The following is a 17,700-nucleotide window of genomic DNA, read 5'->3' as shown; positions in this document are numbered from 1 at the left end:
GACATTTGATACCGTTACATCCCTAATAATTAATTATTTTCCTTTAAAAATCAAAAAAACAATCATTTTGAGTATATTTTACCTAATATATCCATCCAAATCTTCATGACCACAGAATATTTTTTTTTCCACAGTTTAAAGCTTGAGAAAAAAATGCAAGTGACTGTACTGGATATCACATCGCCGCTTTTTTCCCCCAGTTTCAATTGCGCCGTTTCAGCTGAAGGAACCGCTGAGAGGCTCAGAAATGCTTCTGACTTCCACTGAGATTAGCGTCATATCTGCAATGCTGCACCGGCGTCACTTGTGATTAGGCGTCCTCCCAGATGATGTGCCCAGCCTGCACCGAAGACGCTCAACAGCTTGGTGATCGGAGGAGATTGCAGCTGCGGCGACTATTATGCCGCCGTCCACACAGCAGCGCTTTGTGCACAAAATGTGACAATTAAACTTCAGGAACTTCTCTTTACCCTTTGTGTGGTGTGCGGGTCTGTGGGACCCGTTTTAATTCTTCGTTAAAAGAAAAATGATACAATTAATAAATTTTTCAAAGTGAGACTCACTGACCATGGCTCATTTTCTGTGAAGAACATATATCACAATACATATTTTATGCCCACACTGCATACACCTGCCCTACACATTTCTATTACATAAATAAATGGTAAATGGGTTGTACTTGTATAGCGCTTTTCTACCCCTTTTTTAAGGAGCCCAAAGCGCTTTGACAGTATTTCCACATTCACCCATTCACACACTGATGGTGGGAGCTGGCATGCAAGGCGCTAACCAGGTCCCATCGGGAGCAAGGGTGAAGTGTCTTGCCCAAGGACACAACGGACGTGACTAGGATGGTAGAAAGTGGGGATTGAACCAGTAACTCTCAGATTGCTGGCACGGCCACTCTCCCAACTGCGCCACACCATCCCATAGAAGATGCCCGGGTCCACTAATAGAAGTGTGGAAATTGATGTTCTGTGTAACACACACACACACACACACACACACACACACACACACACACACACACACGCACACACACACACACACACACACACACACACACACACACACATACGTGTTTGGGTGACATATGAGGACTTATGACAAAAACGTGACATATGGGGACATGCCTTTCCAATGGTCCTGCAGGCCTGGGAATCAGACGGTTAGTGAACCAGAATTTTAGAAACACAGTGGTCTATTGAGATTTTTGCAACTCTTTTGTTTTTTTCTGAACCTGATTTTTATGGTACATATGAGGACTTGTCAGGTTTAGGTGCCATATGAAGACCAGAGTGTTTAAGATTTCAAGTTTATGTGACATATGACGACCATGACGTCACAGAGTGTTTAAGATTTCAGGTTCATGTGACATATGATGACCATGACGTCACAGAGTGTTTAAGATTTCAGGTTCATGTGACATATGATGACCATGACATCACAGAGTGTTTAAGATTTCAGGTTCATGTGACATATGATGACCATGACATCACAGAGTGTTTAAGATTTCAGGTTCATGTGACATATGATGACCATGACATCACAGAGTGTTTAAGATTTCAGGTTCATGTGACATATGATGACCATGACATCACAGAGTGTTTAAGATTTCAAGTTTATGTGACATATGACGACCATGACGTCACAGAGTGTTTAAGATTTCAAGTTTATGTGACATATGATGACCATGACGTCACAGAGTGTTAAAGATTTCAGGTTCATGTGACATATGAGGCTAATGACATCAGAGACTTAACAAAACCACCTGAGTTGGTTTAGTTGATGTGTTGTCATTTTAAAAAATCCCAATCCCATGCTACTGTAATCTAAAACCAAGAAGAGTTTAAAAGAAACATGGGTATAAATGTAATTGTCGACTAAGTGTAACTGAATTGTTTTTGTGGATTTTGTCGCTAAGAATTATCTGGAATAAATACAAAACGCTTGCTGTTTATTTTGCTTTTTTAATTGCTGGTAACATACTCAAACTACCACAGAAGATGTGGGAAAACATTTTTTTCCCCTTTTTTTAATATAATTCTGTTATGGATGTAGTACTTGATGGCAAGCCAATCTCTGTCCTGTAGAGCTACTAGTTCTTTATGGAGGGAGGCTTCACAATCTTTTTTACCTGGTACTTTGTTGCCAGTTACAAAATGCAACATGTGTCATTCAACTGCTTCCACTTCTTCCCCTTTGCAGCTGTCATAAAGGAGACAAAATACAATTTCTTACTGAAGGAAAAATGACTATAACACAGTGAAAAGGTGCAAAACGTAATATAATATTCTAGTAAATGATGTGGATTATTTATTTACCCCGCTTTGGAGTGGACCAAGTGGAAGAAGCTTGAGACATACCTACTTCCAGCGATTTGTCCTGCTGTCAATCTGAAGGGAAGAATTAGAAAACTGTAAAAGTAAACATTTAACATATTGTGCTTTGTGAAGCAGCGGAGTATATGTGTTGTCTGTCTATTTATCAATAATGCAGACGAGGAGTGTTGGCTGAGTTCTTAACATTTGCTTTCAGAGCCTGCATATCACAACATACAAGATGCCGTCATGGCGACACAACCTATACATGCTCCTCACTCCTGTTGCATGCTGGGTAGGGTAGTTCTTTTTTCCCCTGGCTCATAACATTACAATATAGTACCATGTATATGCGTTCAGTTTATCAAAGCACCAAGCAAACAGATATGGTCATAATTATTTTAAGTCCACTACGCAGAATAAACACAACATTATTAATATTGCTACTACGGATAATTTGATCAAAAATTCCCTAAAACAGCGCACTACCTATAATATAAGTTTTTTAAACATAAGATCCCTGATAAAAAAAAAAATGTTTCTGCTGTTACCTCAGAAATTGCCTGTTCAGATGTTATGATTGTGGCTCAGAGATTTGTATGTAGATTATATTTATTTTCCATAACAAACAAGATAACTTAAATACCCTGGCAGTGGCAATAAGCTTAAATGTTTGTATTTACCTTTTTTGAGTTGATTTTCATAAAATTTGCTATTTAACTGCTACTGTTTAACAAGGACTGATTTAAATTGTGTTTGCACAACAAATGTTTTGGCGCTTTTTTTCATGTGGGAGAATATTCCAATAAAGGTGCACTACACACTACTTTTGAATTCATTATTGGGCTTTGCGTATACAATGCAGTTAATCGCGATTAATAAGAGAAATAGTGCGATTAACTTCGATTAAAAATGTTAATCATTGCCCAGCACTAATATATATACAAACCCCGTTTCCATAAAAGTTGGGAAATTGTGTTAGATGTAAATATAAACTGAATACAATGATTTGCAAATCCTTTTCAACCCATATTCAATTGAAAGCATTACAAAGACAACATATTTGATGTTCAAACTCAAACTTTTTTTTTTTTGCAAATAATAATTAACTTTGAAGTTCATGGCTGCAATACGTGCCAAAGTAGTTGGGAAAGGGCATGTTCACCACTGTGTTACATCACATTTTCTTTTAACAACACTCAATAAACGTTTGGGAACTGAGGAAACTAATTGTTGAAGCTTTGAAAGTGGAATTCTTTACCATTCTTGCTTGATGTAAAGCTTAAGTTGTCGTGTTTTACGCTTCATAATGCGCTACACATTTTCGATGGGAGACATGTCTGGACTGCAGGCGGGCCAGGAAAGTACCCGCACTCTTTTACTACGAAGACACGCTGTTGTAACACGTGGCTTGGCATTGTTTTGCTGAAATAAGCAGGGGCGCCCATGATAATGTTGCTTGGATGACAACATATGTTGCTCCAAAACCTGTATGGACCATTCAGCATTAATGGTGCCTTCTCAGATGTGTAAGTTACCCATGCTTTGGGCACTAATACACCCCCATACCATCACACATGCTGGCTTTTGAACTTTGCGCCGGATGGTTATTTTCCTCTTTGTTCCGGAGAACACCACGTCCACAATTTCCATATATAATTTGAAATGTGGACTCGTCAGACCACAGAACACTTTTCCACTTTGCATCAGTCCATCCTAGATGAGCTCGGGCCCAGCGAAGCCCGCGGCGTTCCTCTGTCTTGTTGATAAATGGCATTTGCTTTGCATAGTAGAGTTTTAACTTGCATTTACAGATGTAGCGACCAACTGTAGTAACTGACAGTGGTTTTCTGAAGTATTTCTGAGCCCATGTGGTGATATCTTTTACACACTGATGTCGGTTTTTAATGCAGTACATCGCTTACGTGCAGTGATTTCTCCAGATCCTCTGAACCTTTTGATAATTTTACGGACCGTAGATGGTAAAATCCCTAAATTCTTTGCAAAAAAAATGTTTAGCAGTTTTAACATCAAATATGTTGTCTTTGTAGCATATTCAACAGAATTGGGGTTGAAAATTATTTGCAAATCATTGTATCCTGTTTATATGTACATCTAACACAATTTCCCAACTCATATGGAAACGGGGTTTGAATGTATTTATATAAATATAGCCTATTATTTGCGCACTATTTACAAGTTATGTACCAAAAACACGACCACCGAAAAAATACTTTGATCAATGAAAACAGCGCTGCAAAAACCGGCTGTAAACAAGAGGCACTGCATTTTCTGAATTGAAACACTCATTTTAAAGCTTTGACATTAACATTTTAACACACACTAATCTGGTTCAGAAAATATGAGGACCTTATATGAAACACACTTTCTTGGTTCAAACAATATGAGGACATGACGAGTGCTCACATGTAGAATTTATGTTGTTGACTTGTAACATCTCCTGTTTTGCTAAACATGAGTTCCAAACTCCCTACTGACTAACATGGATGTACCCTTACGAAAATGTTGTCATATAAACTGATCTGTGAGAGATTAAAATTAATAAATGTCTTTCAAAATATAGGTTGGGTCAAATTTAGAGCAGATATAGTAAAAATAGACATGTAATAACCTGTTGGAGGGATGAAGTCGGTTTATGGCTGTCATCTGAATCTAGAGAATGTTGAGATAGAACCTCAACAGTTGGTTTCTGCAACAAAACACAAAAATATAATGTCATAACTAATTAATTATAACATTCTCACCACTTTTTGTTGATAAAAATCTGAGCATACAATGCCAGATAAAGGGTAAAGATTATTACAGAGTTTCAGCTCTTAGACAATTCATTAAGAATGTAACACACACAAAAATCTGGTTCAGAAAATATGAGGACCTGAATTGAGACACACATTTTAAAGCTTGGACATTAACATTGTAACACACATTTTCTGGTTCAGAAAATATGAGGACCTTATATGAAACACACCTAAGTCTTTCTTGCTTCAAACAATATAAGGACATGACGAGTGCTCACATGTAGAATTTATGTTGTTGACTTGTAACATCTCCTGTTTTGCTAAACATGAGTTCTAAACTTTCTACTGACTAACATGGATGTACCCTTGCGAAAAAGTTGTCATATAAACTGATCTGTGAGAGATTAAAATAAATAAATGTCTTTCAAAATATAGGTTGGGTCAAATTTAGAGCAGATATAGTAAAAATAGACATGTAATAACCTGTTGGAGGGATGAAGTCAGTTAATGGCTCACATCTGAATCTGGAGAATGTTGAGATGGAACCTCAACAGTTGGTTTCTGCAACAAAACACAAAAATATAATGTCAGAACTAATTAATTATAACATTATCAGCACTTTTTGTGGATAAAACTCTGAGCATACAATGCCAGATAAATAGTAAAGATTATTACAGAGTTTCAGCTCTTAGACAATTAATTAAGAATATAAAACACACTAAAATCTGGTTCAGAAAATATGAGGACCTGAATTGAGACACACATTTTAAAGCTTGGACATTAACATTGTAACACACACTAATCTGGTTTAGAAAATATGAGGACCTTATATGAAACACACCTAAGTCTTTCTTGGTTCAAACAATATAAGGACATGACGAGGGGTCACATGTAGAATGTATGTTGTTGACTTGTAACATCTCCTGTTTTGCTAAACATGAGTTCCAAACTCCTTACTGACTAACATGGATGTACTCTTACGAAAATGTTGTCATATAAACGATCTGTGAGAGATTAAAATTAATAAATGTCTTTCAAAATATAGGTTGGGTCACATTTAGAGCAGATATAGTAAAAATAGACTTGTAATAACCTGTTGGAGGGATGAAGTCGGTTTATCGCTCACATCTGAATCTGGAGAATGTTGAGATAGAACCCCAACAGTTGGTGTCTGCAACAAAACACAAAAATATAATGTCAGAACTAATTAATTATAACATTAACAACCACTTTTGGTTGATAATATTCTGAGCATATAATTCTACATAAACAGTAAAGATTATTATAGCGTTTTAGCTCTTAGACAATTAATTAAGAATATAAAACACACTAAAATCTGGTTCAGAAAATATGAGGACCTGAATTGAGACACACATTTTAAAGCTTGGACATTAACATTGTAACACACACTAATCTGGTTTAGAAAATATGAGGACCTTATATGAAACACACCTAAGTCTTTCTTGGTTCAAACAATATAAGGACATGACGAGGGGTCACATGTAGAATGTATGTTGTTGACTTGTAACATCTCCTGTTTTGCTAAACATGAGTTCCAAACTCCTTACTGACTAACATGGATGTACTCTTACGAAAATGTTGTCATATAAACGATCTGTGAGAGATTAAAATTAATAAATGTCTTTCAAAATATAGGTTGGGTCACATTTAGAGCAGATATAGTAAAAATAGACTTGTAATAACCTGTTGGAGGGATGAAGTCGGTTTATCGCTCACATCTGAATCTGGAGAATGTTGAGATAGAACCCCAACAGTTGGTGTCTGCAACAAAACACAAAAATATAATGTCAGAACTAATTAATTATAACATTAACAACCACTTTTGGTTGATAATATTCTGAGCATATAATTCTACATAAACAGTAAAGATTATTATAGCGTTTTAGCTCTTAGACTATTATTTAAGAATGTAACATTCACTAAAATGTGGTTCAGAAAATATGAGGACCTGGATTGAAACACTCATTTTAAAGCTTTGAATTAAACATTGTAACACACACTAATGTGGTTCAGAAAAATATGAGGACCTTATATGAAACACACTGAAGTCTTTTTTAGTTCAAACAATATGAGTACATGACAAGTGATCACATATTGAATTCATGTTGCTGACCTGTAACATCTCCTGTTTTGCTAAACATGAGTTGTAAATTCCACAGACTAACATGGATGTACGCTTAAAAAATGTTGTCATATAAACTGATCTGTGAGAGGTTAAAAGGATTAAATGTCTTTTGAAGTATAGGTTGTGTCAAGTTTTTAGCAGATATAGGGCAGCACGGTGGAACAGGGGTAAGTGCATGTGCGTCACAAATCGAAGGTCCTGAGTAGTCCTGAGTTAAATCCTGGGCTCGTGATCTTTCTGTGTGGAGTTTGCATGTTCTCCCCGTGACTGCGTGGGTTCCCTCCGGGTACTCCGGCTTCATCTTACCTCCAAAGACATGCACCTGGGGATAGGTTGATTGGCAACACTAAATTGGCCCTAGTGTGTGAATGTGAGTGTAAATGTTGTCTATTTGTGTTGGCCGTGTAATGAGGTGGCGACTTGTCCAGGGTGTACTCCGCCTTCCGCCCGAATGCAGCTCAGATAGGCTCAAGCACACCCCGCCAACCCAAAAAAGGGACAGGTAGTAGAAAATGGATTGATGGATGGATTGTAAAATAGTCAAGTAATAACCTGTTGGAGGGATGAAGTCGGTTTATCGGTCACATGAGTCTGGAGAATGTTGAGATAGAACATCAACAGTTGGTGTCTGCAACAAAACACATAAAAATAATGTTAGAACTTATTAATTATAACATTATCAGCACTTTTTGTTGTTAACATTATGAGCATATAATGCCAGATAAATAGTAAAGATATTTATAGAGGGTTTCTGTCTCTTGTCCCGCTCATGTCTTGAGATGAACTTCCCTCGGTACTCGACCACAAAAGAACCTTTTTCAATTGATGCAAGAGCAAATACACCATATCCTGATAAAACAGTTTATCAATTAACAATGTTTGGAATATCTGTTTTAAAAAGCAATAATAATAGTCGTTACTTGACTAAAAATTATATTACAAACAGAATTACTCTTTCATAAATGTAAATAATTATTAAATTAAGTACAAACCCCGTTTCCATATGAGTTGGGAAATTGTGTTAGATGTAAATATAAACAGAATACAATGATTTGCAAATCATTTTCAACCCATATTCAGTTGAATATGCTACAAAGACAACATATGTTTGCCTGTGTATCGGCTGGGGACATCTCTGCGATGCTGATCCGCCTCCGCTTGGGATGGTTTCCTGCTGGCTCCGCTGTGAACGGGACTCTCGCTGCTGTGTTGGATCCGCTTTGGACTGGACTCTCGCGACTGTGTTGGATCCATTATGGATTGAACTTTCACAGTATCATGTTAGACCCGCTCGACATCCATTGCTTTCCTCCTCTCTAAGGTTCTCATAGTCATCATTGTCACCGACGTCCCACTGGGTGTGAGTTTTCCTTGCCCTTATGTGGGCCTACCGAGGATGTCGTAGTGGTTTGTGCAGCCCTTTGAGACACTAGTGATTTAGGGCTATATAAGTAAACATTGATTGATTGATTGATATTTGATGTTCAAACTGATAAACATTTTTTTGGTGCAAATAATCATTAACTTTAGAAATTGATGCCAGCAACATGCAACAAACAAGTTGGGAAAGGTGGCAATAAATACTGATAAAGTTAAGAAATGCTCATCAAACACTTATTTGGGACATCCCACAGGTGTGAAGGCTAATTTGGAACAGGTGGGTGCCATGATTGGCTATAAAAACAGCTTCCCAAAAAATGCTCAGTCTTACACAGGAAAGGATGGGGCGAGGTACACCCCTTTGTCCACAACTGCGTGAGCAAATAGTCAAACAGTTTAAGAACAACCTTTCTCAAAGTGCAATTGCAAGAAATTTAGGGATTTCAACATCTACGCTCCATGATATCATCAAAAGGTTCAGAGAATCCGGAGAAATCACTCCACGTAAGCGGCATGTCTGGAAACCAACATTGAATAACTGTGACCTTCGATCCCTCAGACGGCACTGTATCAAAAACCGACATCAATCTCTAAAGGATATCACCACATGAGTTCAGGAACACTTCAGAAAACCACTGTCACTAAATACAGTGTGTTGCTATATCTGTAAGTGCAAGTTAAAGCTCTATTATGCAAAGCGAAAGCCAATTATCAACATCCAGAAACGCCGCCGGCTTCTCTGGGCCCAAGATCATCTAAGATGGGCTGATGCAAAGTCGAAAGGTGTTCTGTGGTCTGACGAGCCCACATTTCAAATTATTTTTGGAAATATTGGACACCGTTTCATCCGGACCAAAGGGGAAGCGAACCATCCAGAATGTTATCGACGCAAAGTTCAAAAGCCAGCATCTGTGATGGTATGGGGGTGCATTAGTGCCCAAGGCATGGGTAACTTACACATCTGTAAGTTACCCATCTGTTTGGAACAACATTTGCTGCCATTTAAGCGCCGACTTTTTCATGTACGCCCCTGCTTATTTCAGCAAGACAATGCCAAGCCACATTCAGCACGTGTTCAGCTTCATAAAAAAAGAGTGCAGGTACTTTCCTGGCCGGCCTGCAGTCCTATCAAAAATGTGTGGTGCATTATGAAGCGTAAAATACGACAGAAGAGACTGAAGCTCTACATAAAACAAGAATGGGAAAGAATTCCACTTTCCAAGCTTCAACAATTAGTTTCCTCAGTTCCCAAACGGTTATTGAGTGTTGTTGAAAGAAAAGGTGATGTAACACAGTGGTGAACATGCCCTTTCCCAACTACTTTGGCAGGTATTGCAGCCATGAAATTCTAAGTTAATTATTATTTGTAAAAAAAATTATTCCGTTTGGATTTACATCTAACACAATTTCCCAACTCATATGGAAACGGGGTTTGTAATTAATGTGTTACTTGAAAAAGAAAAGTTTTAAATATCTAGCATATGCAGTTGAGAGACATTTCATGAGAGCAGAGTGTGTGTGTGCCTTTAAAAAGCTGTGCCTTTTGCCAAGTGACGTGGGACTTCAGCGCCCAGACACAGCAGAATAGTTCAGCTGTATTTTTTAGCTTAGCAGTGGCAGTTAAGATAGTTTTGTTGAATGTTTTTGTTTGTGTGTGGATGAGGCCTCTTTCTATTTGATATCGTGTTCGTAATTACTTCCGGGGGTTGCTTTCATTAGTAAAAAGATATTACCTGCACTAACCCTTTTGTGCTTCTAACGCTGTCTTGTTGACATACAATCACATCAAAAGTAGCATGCCACATTACATAAAACGCATCGTAACAGCGTTGTAGCGTACATAAAAGTTATTAGCTTACTCGTTACCGGTAAAAGTAACAGCATTAGTAACATCGTTTTCATATACCGCTGTTATACCATCCATCCATCCATCCATCATCTTCCGCTTTTCCGAGGTGGGGTCGCGGTGGCAGCAGCCTAAGCAGGGAAGCCCAGACTTCCCTCTCCCCAGCCACTTCGTCTAGCTCTTCCCGGGGGATCCCGAGGCGTTCCCAGGCCAGCCGGGAGACATAGTTTTCCCAACGTGTCCTGGGTCTTCCCCGTGGCCTCCTACCGGTTGGACGTGCCCTAAACACCTCCCTAGGGAGGCGTTCGGGTGGCATCCTGACCAGATGCCCGAACCACCTCATCTGGCTCCTCTCCATGTGGAGGAGCAGCGGCTTTACTTTGAGTTCCTCCCGGATGGCAGAGCTTCTCACCCTATCTCTAAGGGAGAGCACCCCTACCCGGTGGAGGAAACTCATTTGGGCCGCTTGTACCCGTGATCTTATCCTTCCGGTCATGACCCAAAGCTCATGACCATAGGTGAGGATGGGAACGTAGATCGACCGGTAAATTGAGAGCTTTGCCTTCCGGCTCAGCTCCTTCTTCACCACAACGGATCAATACAACGTCCGCATTACCGAAGACCCCACACCGATCCGCCTGTCGATCTCACGATCCACTCTTCCCCCACTCGTGAACAAGACTCCGAGGGGCCATAGAGGTCGGGTGCATTGTGAGCTGGGCGGCAGCCGAAGGCAGGGCACTTGGCGGTCCGATCCTCGGCTACAGAAGCTAGCTCTTGGGACGTGGAACGCTGTTATTCCAAACACTTCTAATTAAAGCCATATAATACAACCTCTATTAGACAGTAAGGAAATGATCCAAATGAGATGTTGATACAGTTACCATTGATATGATACATAACAAGACATACCTTTCCAATCATTGATCCACTGGGCCTTAAAACAAGACTTGTCACATCCAGATCAAATAAACTCGGTAGCTTCAGCCTCAGGATTACGTCTCGCTCTTCTTTTGGGCACGATGTCTATATCATGTGTTGATGCGCCTAACAAATCCACACATAAAAATGAAAAAAGTCAGTGACACAGAAATAAAACAAAGAACTAAACCCTTCAAAAACTGTTAAATTTAGGCTCAATGCAGACATGAAGCTTCTCAAACAAAGAACTAATGTAACAATATCAGTAACATGCCTACTCCACAGTGCTTATCAGCTTGAAATATTTGTATTTGAGAAAAAGTATAAACAATTTGAAGAACTCTAGTCTGTCTTGTTTAAAATTAAGAAAAGGTTTACTAGCATAGTGATCAAGGGTGATGGGTCAAATGCAGAGAATAATTTCACCACACCTAGTGTGTGTGTGACAATCACTGCTACTTATAATCTTCCATGCAACTTTAAAAAAAAAAATTTAAATGCCTTGGCCTTGGCCCAGAACTGAAATGCTTAATTTGACCTCATAAAATCAAATCTGATTGCAATTAATAACAACAAACATTTAATTGTTGTTTACAATGAACTATTTTCCTATGTTAAAAAACATTGGTCTATTTAATTACGTTAAACTCCATTTTATGCTCACCTGATTCAACCATGCTGCCGAAGACTGTCAAAGATGGTTTGTGGCCAAGATAGATGTCCCCCTCCGGTGATGCAGGTCCCGGAAGTGATGTTCACTGAGCGCTCTGTTGTGCTCAAAATCGTGTGTGAAGTTTTGTATTTCGATTATAAATGGTCCTTTTGGAAAACCCTTTTTATATATATTCAATATTAAGTGTGATACGTGAGCTGTATAATTTCCATGATGAAAATAGTTAACTAGTGATTTAGCCCTCTGTTAGGAGCAGACATCGTCCAGCGGCCAATCAGGCGGCGCCTAACTGAAAATTGGACCAATCAGACGCCGAGACTCTTCAGAGTGGGCGGAAGTAACCATCTTGAACACCATGTAAAGTGAATACCTCCAAAAACAATCCCCATATTAATCCTAAATTTGCCCCAAAGATAAAAATACCCAAATAATGTGCTATTGTAACCATTTGAAAATATTAAATACTGTGTGTAGTTTGAATTGCATTTGAATTATTGCCTTTGTCTCAATCAAGGTTGAAGGTTGTTTTTTTTTATGCAAAAACCTACATTTCAGGCACATTTAAAGCAATTATTGTGCGGCCTTGTATTTTAGTCAACAGAATAGCAAAAAGTCCAATACAGTAAAATACTGAATCAAACAAATTAAATCATCACCATAATCCCTTTATTACTAATTGTCTAGCCCAAATCCTCTCCAGATAAACCAAATTAATAGATAAAACTAACACTAAAAAGGATGAGATCATCAGATCAGTTGAAAATGTGTTGTTATTTGATTCAGAATTCAAGAGTATGTTTATTGCTGTAATGGTTAGATGTTTTTCAAAATGTCGGAGTGTGTGAGTTTCTGACCCACATGACATATGAGGACATATGACATATGAGGACAAGTGTGTGTGTGTGTGTGTCATAATAGCAAAGATGGCCACTAGGGGCAAAATCGAAGGTGACCAAAAAAATTAAACACACTTTCACACACTTTTTCTGAAAATTTGACAAATGAAGACTTTAGAGATTTTTGGTCTGGGAACATGCTGGGAGGGTCTAGAACACGATAGCATTGCGGGAAATATGGGGACATGGAAAATGTCCCCATATTTCAACAGGTCCTCATATGTAAGGTGAAATTTCATAAAAATGTCCCCATATGTCACTTTGACAAACGCACACACACACACACACACACACACACACACACAGGTTATCATTACTTGTGGGGACCACCCTTTCTACAGGTTGTGGAGGCATAAAGAAAATTTGGTAAAATGACCACTGCCCAGTTAACTCATACAAAAATCGCTGGATTGATGAAGTAACGTGCTGATCATTCTTACTGGGGACCCTGGGGAAAAAGAGTTAATACTGTTCAGGGGGTTCACAAAAACTTTTTAAAAATCCCTCAGGCTTCATAGTGGATCTGACTATCATTTAAAAAGGTTTCCCTATTGGGGACCTGTTTTTTTGTTCCCATACTGTCAGTGTTCCCTAAAAGGTGACCGTGTAAACGTAGCAATGTCCCCATTAAGTCAGCTTGGCCAGAACACACACACACACACACACACACACACACACACACACACACACACACACACACACACACACACACACACACACACACACACACACACACACACAGGTTATCATTACTTGTGGGGACCACCCTTTCTACAGGTTGTGGAGGGATAAAGAAAATTTGGTAAAATGACCACTGCCCAGTTAACTCATACAAAAATCGCTGGATTGATGAAGTAACGTGCTGATCATTCTTACTGGGGACCCTGGGGAAAAAGAGTTAATATGGTTCAGGGGGTTCACAAAAACTTTTTTAAAATCACTCAGGCTTCATAGTGGATCTGACTATCATTTAAAAAGGTTTCCCTTTTGGGGACCTGTTTTTTTGTTCCCATACTGTCAGTGTTCCCCAAAAGGTGACCGTGTAAACGTAGCAATGTCCCCATTAAGTCAGCTTGGCCAGAACACACACACACACACACACACACACACACACACACACACACACACACACACACACACACACACACACACACACACCTAGACAGGAGGAGGACAGAGTGTAGGTACACAGAATATCAGAGGGACAAATGTGTGGGAAAATGAGAGCAGACAGTGTTGACAAACAATGTTGCAACCTTGTGTGGGATGCGGAAACTGGCAGAGAAATTTTCCGTGCAACGTTCGTATTGTTGTTACTCAATCAGCGTTTGTGGGTCTGATGGACCCGTTGCGTTTTGTGGCTTTTAATGCCTCACAATGAAACACTTTTATGTTAAAATACTGAACAGATGTTTATTGCTATCCTTTACCTGCTGCACCGAGCCCATTCACACCTGGATAAGGGAAATGGCACTGTGAGGATCCTGTTTCTGGACTTCTCGAGTCCCTTTAATACTATCCAGCCCCGCCTTCTCCAGGACAAGCTAGACAGAATGCGAGTGGACCCCTGCTTGGTTGCCTGGATTTCAAACTACCTCACCGATAGGCCACGGGTACGTCAGACTGAAGGACATCACGTCTGACACTGTGATCAGCAGTACCGGAGAACCACAGGGAACGGTGCTGGCCCCTCTTCTTTTCACCCTGTACACCGCTGACTTCTGCTACAATTCAGAGCTGTGTCACATCCAGAAGTACGCGGATGACACAGCCGTCGTCGGGTGCATCAGGGACGGCAGAGAGGAGGAGTTTCGGAACCTGGTGAGGGACTTTGTTGTCTGGTGCCACACGAACGTCTTGCAGCTCAATCCGTCAAAGACCAAGGAGCTGGTCATTGACTTTGGGCGGTCGAGTCCACGGTCACAACCTATTGTGATCGAGGGAGTCGATGTACAAACCGTGGACTCATTCAAGTACCTCGGTGTTTGGGTGGACAATAAGCTGGACTGGAGTATTAACACGGACCACTTGTACAGGAGAGGACAGAGCAGGCTGTACTTCCTCAGGAGGTTGCGCTCCTTCAACATCTGCAAAAAACTCTTGTGGATGTACTACCAGTCTGTGGTTGCCAGTGTTCTGTTCTAAATGGTAGTGTGCTGGGGGGGCAGTACATCTAAGAAGGACAGCTCCAAACTTGAGAAACTGATCAGGCTGGCCGGTTCTACAATGGGAATGAAACTGGACTCACTGGTGAGGGTGGCAGAGAAGAGGACTGTGGACAAGCTAGTGAGCATCCTGGGGTGATGCCAGTCACCCTCTGCATACAGTTATCAGTAGCCAGAGGAGCCTGTTGAGTTCTAGACTGCTTCATCCCAAGTGCAGGACTAATAGACTCAAAAACTGTACAACTCCTCTCTGGGGAGGGGGGCGAGGGGTACTAAGATGACAGGGGATGCAAAACAATAACAGTGCGATACATTTTCATAACATGGTTACTACTGCCTAGTTTCTCTTGTTATATTCTTATTTTACTGTTATATTTTCATTCTCATCGATGCTTTTTATTTTAATTATTTTTGTAATATTTTTCTATTTTGTTTTTATTATAACCCCATTATTTACTTTTTACTGTTTGATTGATCTCAACTCTGTACACTGCTGCTGGAATTTTTAATTTTCCTGAAGGAACTCTCCTGAAGGAATCAATAAAGTACTATCTATCTATCTATCTATTAGGATAAGGTAACACTTTTATGTTAAAATACTGAACAGATGTTTACTGGGATAAGGTAACATCTGTTCAGTATTTTAACATAAAAGTGTTTGATTGTGAGGCATTAAAAGCCACAAAATGCAACAAACGCTGGCTGAGTAACAACAATATGAACATTACACAAAAGTTAAACAGTGTAGCGACCCCTGGCTAGTTTTTTAACGCCCCACGGCACAATCGTGAGCAATTTAATATTAGCATGCTATTATTTTTGCAGGTATACTCCTCAGCGTCAAATATTTAGTTACTTGACAAATCATACCTGTTGGTATGCTATCTTTTTATTTAGTTAATTATGTAGGTATAACACCTCAGTCATATGTTGGTACTTGATGCATGCTAAAGTTAGCAGGCTAGCATTTGGAACAATTATTTTCAGGTACACACCCCTGAATATTATGGTGGTACATATCGCATGTTACAGTGAGCATTTTGACATGCTAACATTAGCGTGTTAACATTTTTTTAACCAATTTAGCAATATATATTTGTTATTTCACTAATGCTGAGGGTAAGCTTGTTATTGTTAGCATATTAGCAGAATAATGTTAGCTTTTTTTTTTTTATGCTCAAATTTTTTAGTTTTTTGACGCTATCTGGCCAGATTGCGAACTGTTAGCATATCTGTTTGGCTTTGGCTCTTCAGCATTAACACAAAATTTCTACTGAAATTGCTTTTTCTAGTTCTTTAAACAAAAATCTATAAATTGTACTGGTTTTTAAAGTAAAAAGTATCCATACGGTCAATGCATTCTTTGATTTTTTTAGTCTGCGGCCTTCAGTGGAAAAAATTTGGGCACCCCTGGTGCAAACAAATATTATAGACACTGACAGCAAATGTACAATTTTGAAGCAGAACTATCAGGAAAAAAAATGTGCCTCAAGAATCAGACATCAGCATATTTGACAAAACATTTATGTGGCATGTGTAAGCTTTGAAGTAAAAATACAACTTATTCTGATCATGTTAAAAAATGTAAAGCACAATATATTTATACTCCCCCCCATACATAATCTGAAAGGAGTTTGTGTAAAAAGATAGGAATGGGTACAGTTCACATTTGAACTGATACAGTAACAAGTCCCGGTATTTGGGAATCAAGACCGGTACTCACTGGTACCGGTTGTCAGTACTTTTGTGTGTGTTAATAGATATTTGTTATTTATAGTACAATCTAATTTTTTGAAACATTTAAAAATGAGTTATCTTAGTTTTGCTTTGTTTTGTTTTTTTAAAATCAGCTCATTTGCAAGTATCATATGGAATTATAATTGCAATTCCCAGACATTAGATGGTATAGTTAGAGTATAGTTCATAGTAGGGTTGTCCCGATACCAATATTTTGGTACAGGTACCAATACCAAAATGTATTTTGATACTTTGATACTTTTAAAGGAGACCAAAAAAATGGCATTATTGGGTTTATTTTAACAAAAGACAAACTATGGTACATTAAACATATGTTTCTTATTGCAAACAAAGAACAATTTTGGCTAATAAAATACTGAACATGTTAGACAACTTGTCTTTTAGTAGTAAGCAAACAAAAGCTCCTAATTTGTCTGCTGACGTATACAGTAACATTTGTCATTTATCATCCTATTATTTTGTCAAAATTACAAGGGACAAGCTATAAAAATGGATTAATCTACATAATCTAGTACATTTACTGTTAATATCTGATTATTTTCTGTTCCAACATGTTCTATCTACACTTCTGTTAAAATGTAATAATCACTTATTCTTTTGATGTTTGGATGATACCACAAATTTAGGTATCGATCCAATACCAAGTTGTTACAGGATCATACATTGGTCATATTCAAAGTCCTCGTATTTTTTGAGTTCATAAATATAAACTAATTTTTTTAAAAAGGGAAAAAAGATTTTGCTACGATACACAATGTTGGTTTAATCATAGTAGTACCGACTATTATGTAACCGGTGGTCTTTTCCTCTGCGTTGTGTGTCATTTATGGAACAC

General features: G+C 38.8%; 1 long non-coding RNA gene across 1 annotated transcript; it reads right to left on the bottom strand.

The window, feature by feature from the left end:
* Positions 1–1,956: 1,956 nt before the first annotated feature.
* Positions 1,957–13,240, bottom strand: LOC133542164 (uncharacterized). Its single transcript, XR_009804080.1, has 8 exons — positions 12,038–13,240; positions 11,365–11,499; positions 7,779–7,854; positions 6,174–6,862; positions 5,564–5,641; positions 4,954–5,031; positions 2,325–2,396; positions 1,957–2,208 (listed from the first exon to the last, which is right to left on the bottom strand). It is a non-coding gene; the product is annotated as an uncharacterized LOC133542164 (long non-coding RNA).
* Positions 13,241–17,700: the final 4,460 nt, after the last annotated feature.

This window comes from Nerophis ophidion, linkage group LG24, assembly GCF_033978795.1.
Source record: "Nerophis ophidion isolate RoL-2023_Sa linkage group LG24, RoL_Noph_v1.0, whole genome shotgun sequence".
Classification (NCBI taxonomy): domain Eukaryota; kingdom Metazoa; phylum Chordata; class Actinopteri; order Syngnathiformes; family Syngnathidae; genus Nerophis; species Nerophis ophidion.
Note: the sequence above shows the minus strand (reverse complement) of the source record. Positions and strands in the feature narration are given on the sequence as shown.